The sequence below is a fragment of the Etheostoma spectabile genome, chromosome 15, assembly GCF_008692095.1.
Source record: "Etheostoma spectabile isolate EspeVRDwgs_2016 chromosome 15, UIUC_Espe_1.0, whole genome shotgun sequence".
NCBI classification, from domain to species: domain Eukaryota; kingdom Metazoa; phylum Chordata; class Actinopteri; order Perciformes; family Percidae; genus Etheostoma; species Etheostoma spectabile.
In genome coordinates this window covers 26,781,243-26,789,743 of record NC_045747.1, presented here as the reverse complement: position 1 = coordinate 26,789,743, position 8,501 = coordinate 26,781,243, and the positions used below count along the sequence as shown (strand labels likewise).

Genomic DNA, 8,501 nt, shown 5'->3' with positions numbered 1-8,501 from the left:
AATATTTAGTTGCACAACCATTATTTCGGAAAATTGCTTCCCATCTGTGTTGCATGAAGTCAGCCAACTTCTGGTACCTGTGAACAGGTATTCCAGCCAAGGACGATTGAACTACATTCCAAAATTCCTCTACATTACTGGGTTTTGCCTCAGAAACAACATTTTTGATGGCATCCCACAAGTGTTCTATGGGATTGAGGTCGGGGGATTGGGCTGGCCACTCCATAACATCAATCTTGTTCTTCTGGAACCAAGACTTTGTTCGCTTACTGGTGTGTTTTGGGTCATTGTCTTCTTGAAAGACCCATTTCAAAAAAAGATTTCTCTTCAGCATAAGGCAACATGACCTCAAGTATTTTGATGTATTGAAAATGATCCATGATCCCTGGTATGTGATAAATAGGCCCAGCACCACAGTATGAGATACATCCCCATAACATGATGTTTGTACCACCATGCCTTACTGTCTTCACATTGTACTGTGGCTTGAATTCAGTGCATGGGGGTCGTCCGACAAACTGTCTGCGGCCCCTGGGACCAAAAAGAACAATTTAGCTCTCACCAGTCCAAAGAATGTTGCACCATTTTTGCTTTGGCCAGTCAATGTGTCCCTTGGCAAATTTCAACCTATTCAGTACATGTCTTTTTCCAGCAATGGGACTCTGCGGGGGGGCTTCTAGCGGAAAGCTTTGCTTTACATAGCCTTCTTCTGATCGTAACAGTACTCACAGGTAACTTGAAGTCTTCTTTGATTTTCGGCTATTCTTCCATCCATTCAAATGGTAGTTCCCACATCATTCAGGCTTTGGATGCAATTTCAAGGCATTTGAAATCATTTCAGCTGAGCATCCTATAATTGTCTGCACTTCTTTATATGTTTTCCCCTCTTCAATCAACTTTTTGATCAAAGTCCACTGTTCATCAGAGCAATGTCTAGAACGACCTTGCTGAGTATTTCAGTATGAAATGCACTATAACCACCATGCAAAACATTATTTATAAGGTTAGGGATGATGGACTGCTATTATTTTGAACACAATGTGTGTGTGTGTGTGTGTGTGTGTGTGTGTGTGTGTGTGTGTATATATATATATATATATATGATAGAAAAATACACAAAGAAGAAAAATAGCATATACAAGAAAAAATAAGAAGAGAGTAATAATGATAATATATACACTATAAACACTTCTTGTATTTACAGGTAGGAAGAATATACTGTATATGCAAATAAATATACTTTACATATGAATATGAAAAATGCATATGTACAGGTCATATATACACGTGGGGAGAATAGATATACTGACATATAGATGAATATATCTATGAATATAAGATGGCACATCGCACAGGTTCCAACTCCGCCTTGCGGCCCTTTGCTGCGTGTCCTTCTCTCGCTCTCCTGTCCTTTCATGTCTTCAGCTGTACTATATAAATAAAATGCACAAAAAATAATCTTTAAAAAAACAAATAGTGCAGAATATGTTTGAGTGTTGGCTCATGTTATTGCATGAAAGAGTATGACTGCTGCTGGAATGAATGACTATACACACTATAGAATAAACACTATCAAGCCAAAGTGGTGGACCGACCATCCCAACATTGCAATTCATAGGGCCATTTTACCCATCATCCATATAGTGAAATAAACCTTCCTCCTGCTAACCCATATCTGCTTTTTTGGGCTTTAGCTTATTGGCCTGCCTGCTGTGCAGTGTGCTCTTTTGGGAAAAGCATTGGTCATGGTCTGTCAGCTTCTGTTTGTACACAGTGCATGAAATTACTTATTCAAACACTGTCATCACTGATGGTAGTTACAAACTAACATGCTCTCTTGTTTTTTTTGCTCCGGCTGAAACTCAAAATCATGAATAAAAGATAGTAAATCACTCCCTTCTCCCTTCTGTGTTTGCAAAGGAATGGGCTGATGGTGATGTTAACCGTTTGACAGGTGGCATCTTCAAAATAACTGGGTCAAATAAACTATATATGGCTTTCCCTTTCTGCACTACATTAGCTCATGGTGTTTGTAACGGGGCTTTAATGCCAAACAAATGCTACTGGAGCTTTCAGTTAAATCTCTAACCAATTACAGAGCTCACAGCCTCACATTTATACTGTGAGTCATGGTTGTCTCAATTATACAGCTGCCAACTCACACATACATAAACAATTTAATACTATTATTGCAGAAACCAAATTTAAAATCAAGTTCCAGTCCCATCTGTTGGTTTTACACATTTGTTTCTTATTGGCTGTTACAATTTACTTGTTAGAATTTTTGATTTTGCTTGTGAGCAGGGCTGAACTATAATTTCAGATTGTGCAGACGTCCTTATAAGTTATTACTGATTACTCAAATAACAACTACGGCTACATGTGTCTACTTGTCTACATGTAAGTTATGTGTACAGGTGTAGTCTCGCATTGCAAAACCTTCCTCCACGGAGCTGCGGAAGAAGGGCTGGCTAGTCCACACAGCTTTCCGAGATGGGAGAAAAACATGCCCTGGTTTATTGGCATTTCTTTAAACCAATTACAATTGTCTTGGAACAGAGCCTCTGCAAAATAGCCTCAGGAAGAAACTTGTTTTGGTGGAACGTGTATGTTCAAAAGTTATTTTAGTCGTGCAAAAGAAAACTTAGATTGGATAGATAGTCTAGCTAGCTGTCTGGATTTAACCTGCAGAGATATGAGGACCAGGTAACCATAGTCCTCAGAAATCCACAGGAGTTTAGAACGCCAAAAAAATAAAGAGGAAGGTAGGTGACCTCTGGTTGAAAAGAAGAACATCTGAAAGAATTTCCAGTGAAACCGGAGTGATATCGAAAGTTCTGGATATAGACTAGTATAAGAATGACAATGGATGTATTTAAAAGGGAAGGGGGCCCACTGAGGCTGCATATAAAAAACTGCAATTGAAACCAGATCCCACTAAGCATCTGATGGCTGATGGTGCATCATCAGCTTTTTTTTCGATTGTTTTTTTTGGGGGCTTTTCCCTTTATTATGAAGTAACAGTGGATAGACATGAAATGGGGAGAGAGATGGGGGACGACACGCAGCAAAGGGCCGCAGGTTGGACCCACCCCAGGACTGCTGCAGGACTCAACCAACATGGGCCGAACGCTCTTACTGGGTGAGCTAGAGGCCTCCCCGAGTAGCATCAGCTTTGTTTGGGAGTCATAATCACTGATCAGAGCAGTGGAGTGTGTATTAGCTTCTGAGTGTGTGTGTGTGTGTGTCCTGCTCCACCTCTGCATTAACATGAGCTGGCAGCTAGCCTGCCTGCATCGCACTGATATCAGCCTGGGCAGATGTTCCAGGGCTGACTACAGAGGTGTGGAAGTCATTAGAAAGTTGTGGTAATGAAATCCAGGCTAACAGGCATTACCGCTGTTGCCATGGGGTTTGTTGGCCATGCTTGACCCACCTGCGCATTTACCATCTGAAGGGGCCAACATCAACAAGGCTTTTACTGTGTATTTCAGTAGACTCTGCTCAACACCAAGATGCTGTCATATGGTCTGTTCTCTTTTTTTCCTCCTCTTGTGTAAATGCATTACTTGTAAACAACAGTAAACATGTCATGAAGAAATGTCAACTCCACCACAGACATCGGATTGGATGCAAAGTTGGTGCAAAAGTTAACAGTAGCTAGCTTAGATGTTTATAATGAAAAAAGTCTAGGGCACAGATGCTTTCCAGTGAAATAATGCAAGTTATCATTGATGCAGATGTTACCAATATTTGTCTTATTTATACTCCTTCTGAGTAACTTTAAGTTAAAAATTAAGCCGAGAATGATCTTCTTTTTTTTTTTTTTTAAGATTATTTTTTGGGCATTTTTTAGGCCTTTAATTGACAGGACAGTCGAGGATATGAAAGGGGAGAGAGAGGGGGAGTGACATGCAGCAAAGGGCCGCAGGCCGAATTCGAACCCGGGCCGGCTGCGGCGAGGGGTAAACCTCTATACATGGGCACCCGCTCTACCAACTGAGCTATCTGGGTGCCCAAGAATGATCTTCTTTACATGTTGCATTTGCAGTGTAGTTGATGATACCTTTATTTAGTTTGTTTTTTTAACACAGGGAAAACCTGCCAAAAAACAGATGATAGACTCTTTTTCCATTGCCACTAGAAAAGTATGCACAAGCTCTGCTTTCCCTCAAAAGAGATACACTACTCTTACAACATGGGTCAAAAAGCCGCAATGAGGCCGGTGAAAATGTTACGGTGGTTTCTTCTTTTTTATATATATCTGTTATTTATAAGTTACGGTTGAGACGCACTGGGCTCAAAAAAACGGCCCTGCCGTTTGTCAATAACCTATAATGTGAATCTTTCCAAGCACTTTGCCACAGTGGAATCTTGAATATTTGTGGCTGCATGCAGAAATTATCCAAAGACAAATTATCAGTAGTAGCCTATAGAGGTTGATACAGGGGCGGCCCTTCTGGCATTTGCCCAAAATCCAGATGGCCAGTCCGTCACTGTGTGTGTCCCTGCATCGGGCCGGAAAACGGCAGAAAATAAGTGTGTTTACTCGGGTGTCCTGTTTCCATCACTACCGATTGAAGCTGGAGACGATAAATTACCATGCCTACTTACAAGGCCATTCGTCCCGGGAGAGAATGCAGATTGTAGTCTTTTCCACTGTAGACAAAAGCCAGATGTTAGTGGGTGTAGTTTTTTTTTTTTGGCAGGTAGTAAGACACGATCTTAGCAGCTCTGTGAGGCTTTACTCAGGCACATGTTCGCCATATTAGTTTAGAGGGTTTGAATGCTAACATTTGCTAATTAGCACTTAAGACAAAGTACAGCTGAGGCTGATTTGGAATATTATTCCCCTTTAGTATTTGGTCAGAAACCAAAATATTGGACAAAATGAAATTTTAGAACCAATTTTGATCACCAAAGTCTTCAGGAGTCATTCATGGGTACATTGAATGTCTGTTCAAAACTATTGTTGCAATTATGGTTGTATTATAAGCCACAGAACCCAGTGGCGACTAATAAATAATAAATACATAGCCCCAGTTAAAACTCTTAGCAGCAAACTCTGGAACAGATTGATCTTACAGAGGGCTTGATTATATTCTGGAATGGACGTGTATACGTACAGCTGCGTGCAGCGGACGCATCGTAGCTCTGTTAATAATATACGCTTGGAGGACGTGTTCCACACATGCACAGTAGATGATGATATGTCTGAACATGTCACACAGCCTACACATACATTCTCTGATGATGACCTTTACGCCACATGGAGTCTTGCATACTCGCAGACAGTATAGTTTCAACTTTATTGTCTATTACTTATAGGATTTGAGAAGTTTCTGGACATTGTCACAATGTTTTCTGTCACAAAAACACAGACACCGATTGGGAAGACAGAAAACAGGAGTGCTTTTTTTAGTGGTGTTTGGAAAAAGTCTAACAAGGTGCCCTTTGGTGCATGGATAGTCTACATTCATGGCGTTCCACATCCGGGATTGCTTTGTTTCTGCCGGAAATTCGCAAGATGTCACTCTTTTCGTCTGTATGTCCTTTACCTTAAGTTTCCGTTAGCTTTCTTTGTTTAATTTTAACCTCTGGTGGAATTACGAGGACTATGGTTAACTGGTCCTCAGATCTCTGCAGGGTAAATCCAGACAGCTAGCTAGACTATCTGTCCAATCGGAGTTTTCTGTTACACGACTAAAACAACTTTTGAAAGTACACATGTTCCACCAAAACAAGTTCCTTCCAGAGGCTATTTTGCAGAGGCATAAGGGTCTATTCGGCACTTAGCGCCGCCTAAGACAATTTTGATTGGTTAAAAAAAAGGATAATAAACCAAAGCATGTTTTTCTCAGTTTAGGGATAATCCAATAGCATCAGAACAGCAAAAAAACAAGATACACATTTTTTTTATTTAAAAACCTTTATTGATGCGGCTTTTGCATAGAAAAGGTACAAAATGCACAAACGCATTGTGGCACACAGGCCTTCTTCAGGGTGACTTACAAGAAGTGAGATACAAAAAGGAAATATATAGAACAAAGACAGGACGTGACATCACACTCAAAACCCTAGTAAAATAGAGGATTGTCAGTATTATCAGGGAAAAATTATTTGACAAACACTGTTTGTTGATATTTTAAATTTATAACATGTTTGATGATAAGCACCTGGTGAATGAAGATAATGTAAATTAAAGTCACCAGTTTTTGTTGGTATCAATACAAATGAACTATGCTATAATATATTATTATGTACCATTGTAGGGATTGATGGCCCAGTGGGTTTTTCAAATTGAACAGATGACTTTAGCTCCATTTTCACATAAGCAGTAGATCATGTGTCCACTAAAAGAAATCTGTGAGGCTTGCATTGTTATATTCTCTGGGGAAAAGGCCTTACTAACGGGAATTATCTCTTCACTGCTGCCTCACACCTGACATACACTGGAATTGTGCGTTAGAATGTCTTCCTTATTATAAATAATAGGATCATCTTATAGAACAAGCTAAAGCTACAGGCTCAATGTCACAAATAATATATGATAGCATGCTCATTAATTGATTATATGTGACATTTGTGTTACATAATAAGGATTAAAGATTCATGTGTCATATGACCAGTAATCTGACAGGGTGGTGTATTCTGTCCACTAGCTAACAGCCAACTAACCATATGCTGTTTACACATACACAGGAAATAGCGCTTTGGTGATGAAATAAAATACTGACATGTTAAATATATTTCACTTTACAGCAGGGGCGATTCTAGGATCAGACCTTTAGGGGGGCCTAGCCCCTCATGAGAATGCGACACAGATACAGTGCCTTGCAAGAGTGTTAAGGGTCTAAAATCGCCAACGCTTTACACACCCAGTGAATCCACAACCTGGTTTTGCTGCTCCCGAATATCTAATCTTCTACACAGCACAAATAATACAACAAAGTCACCGTGCCCATGTCCATATTTATCAAGCCTCTGAGAATTACTTACAAGAACACTGCTAAAAATGTACTTAAGATAAAAAAATCTTGGCTCAAAGCTGTGCTTAACAGTTAATTATCAAGCATCTCAGTCATAATTTAAAAGGGATATTTCACTGTTGGAAAGATGTATATATCTTTATATTGGGTCACTTCTGTAAAAGAAATGGGATTCTTTTTTTTAAAAAATTGGTGCCTTTTAAACAGAGAAACACCATAAAATGTGTTTTGGCTCATGTGGATGAAATCCCAGAATGCACTTGCATTCCTTTTCTACTAGTCCACTCCCAAGCCACGCCTACCGTTTACAGACATAGACAGACAGTCAGTCAAATCAACTCACCGTGGCTCAAATGGTGTTGCACATTTAAAAGATATAAAAACAACATTGTATAAAAATACAGCTACATTTAGTGCACACACATTATAGGTAGCATTAACGCTTGGTGTGCTGTAAACACAAAGTATAAACACAGCCTTGAAGTTGCGTGGAATTTAGAATGGATTTAGCATTTAACAGTCACAAACTCCACTAGCGGTTAGCAGTGGTTAAAGTGCCCCATTTCTGCGTGTCCGTGTCCATGTTTTCACAGCCCACTTCCATGAGTCTCACCCGACAGAGCAGCTTACCGTGAGACCAGTTTGTTCATCTTTACGGAGACATTATGGAGAGGAAATAGGGCAGAGAGGACAATACATACATACATACATACATACATACATACATACATACACACATACATACACCTGGACTTAAATTCACACCTGGTCACTTTATCACTAAAACACTGACACTTTAATATTAATTTATGGTCTTTTCTTTGTTTATTTGACGAAGGTTCTTATTGTTGTTATTTTGTTGTCTTTATACTGTCTTTATACTGTTTTTATTTCTTTTTATTTCTTTTTTCTTGCAAAAACTGCTGCTGGAACTTTCAATTTCCTCGCGGGAGTCATCCCAAAGGATCAATAAAGAGAAGTCCAAGTCTAAGTCTAAACTGTCTAGTGTTAGCTTTCCACCTAACTGGAACTCCCTTATTTGGCATTGCTGCATCCAAGCACACCGCCGTAAATGTCCCCTTACTGGGCTAGCGGCATCATGTGACACCGCTGGCTGAGGTGCTGGTCTCTGTAGCAGACAAAGCTCACATATTCTGTTGAGTATTCCATCTGTAATAAAGTTTACTTCATATTCTCCGATCTGTACCTATGTATCCTGGTGGTACACATGTGCGTTAGTTTCAATGCACATAGTTTTTAGATTAGCTCCAAGATGGCCGACACTCAACTCATTTCGGAAAAGTATTGGAACAAAATATTTTAGCAACATTTTGATTGACTGGAAATACTTTGGTATGTGTCAAGTAAATTCATATGAAATAACATATCCACAAACAAGTGGATAACAAGAGTTATTGCGAGACACTGGAAAGATAGAGTAGGTCTAGACCACATCATTTACAAGGACCCAAGAGTTCTAGTAGTTTCCTCCAGAGCAAGCAACAGTGCGAC

General features: G+C 39.7%; 1 long non-coding RNA gene across 1 annotated transcript in view; it reads left to right on the top strand.

Annotated features, from left to right (window-relative positions):
• Positions 1-4,502, top strand: part of LOC116702896 (uncharacterized) — a 7,123-nt gene extending 2,621 nt beyond the window's left edge. The window contains exons 3-4 of the long non-coding RNA XR_004335278.1: positions 1,153-1,158; positions 4,449-4,502. This is a non-coding gene — a long non-coding RNA (uncharacterized LOC116702896). The remainder of the gene's footprint in view (positions 1-1,152; positions 1,159-4,448) is intronic.
• The last annotated feature ends 3,999 nt before the right edge of the window (positions 4,503-8,501 follow it).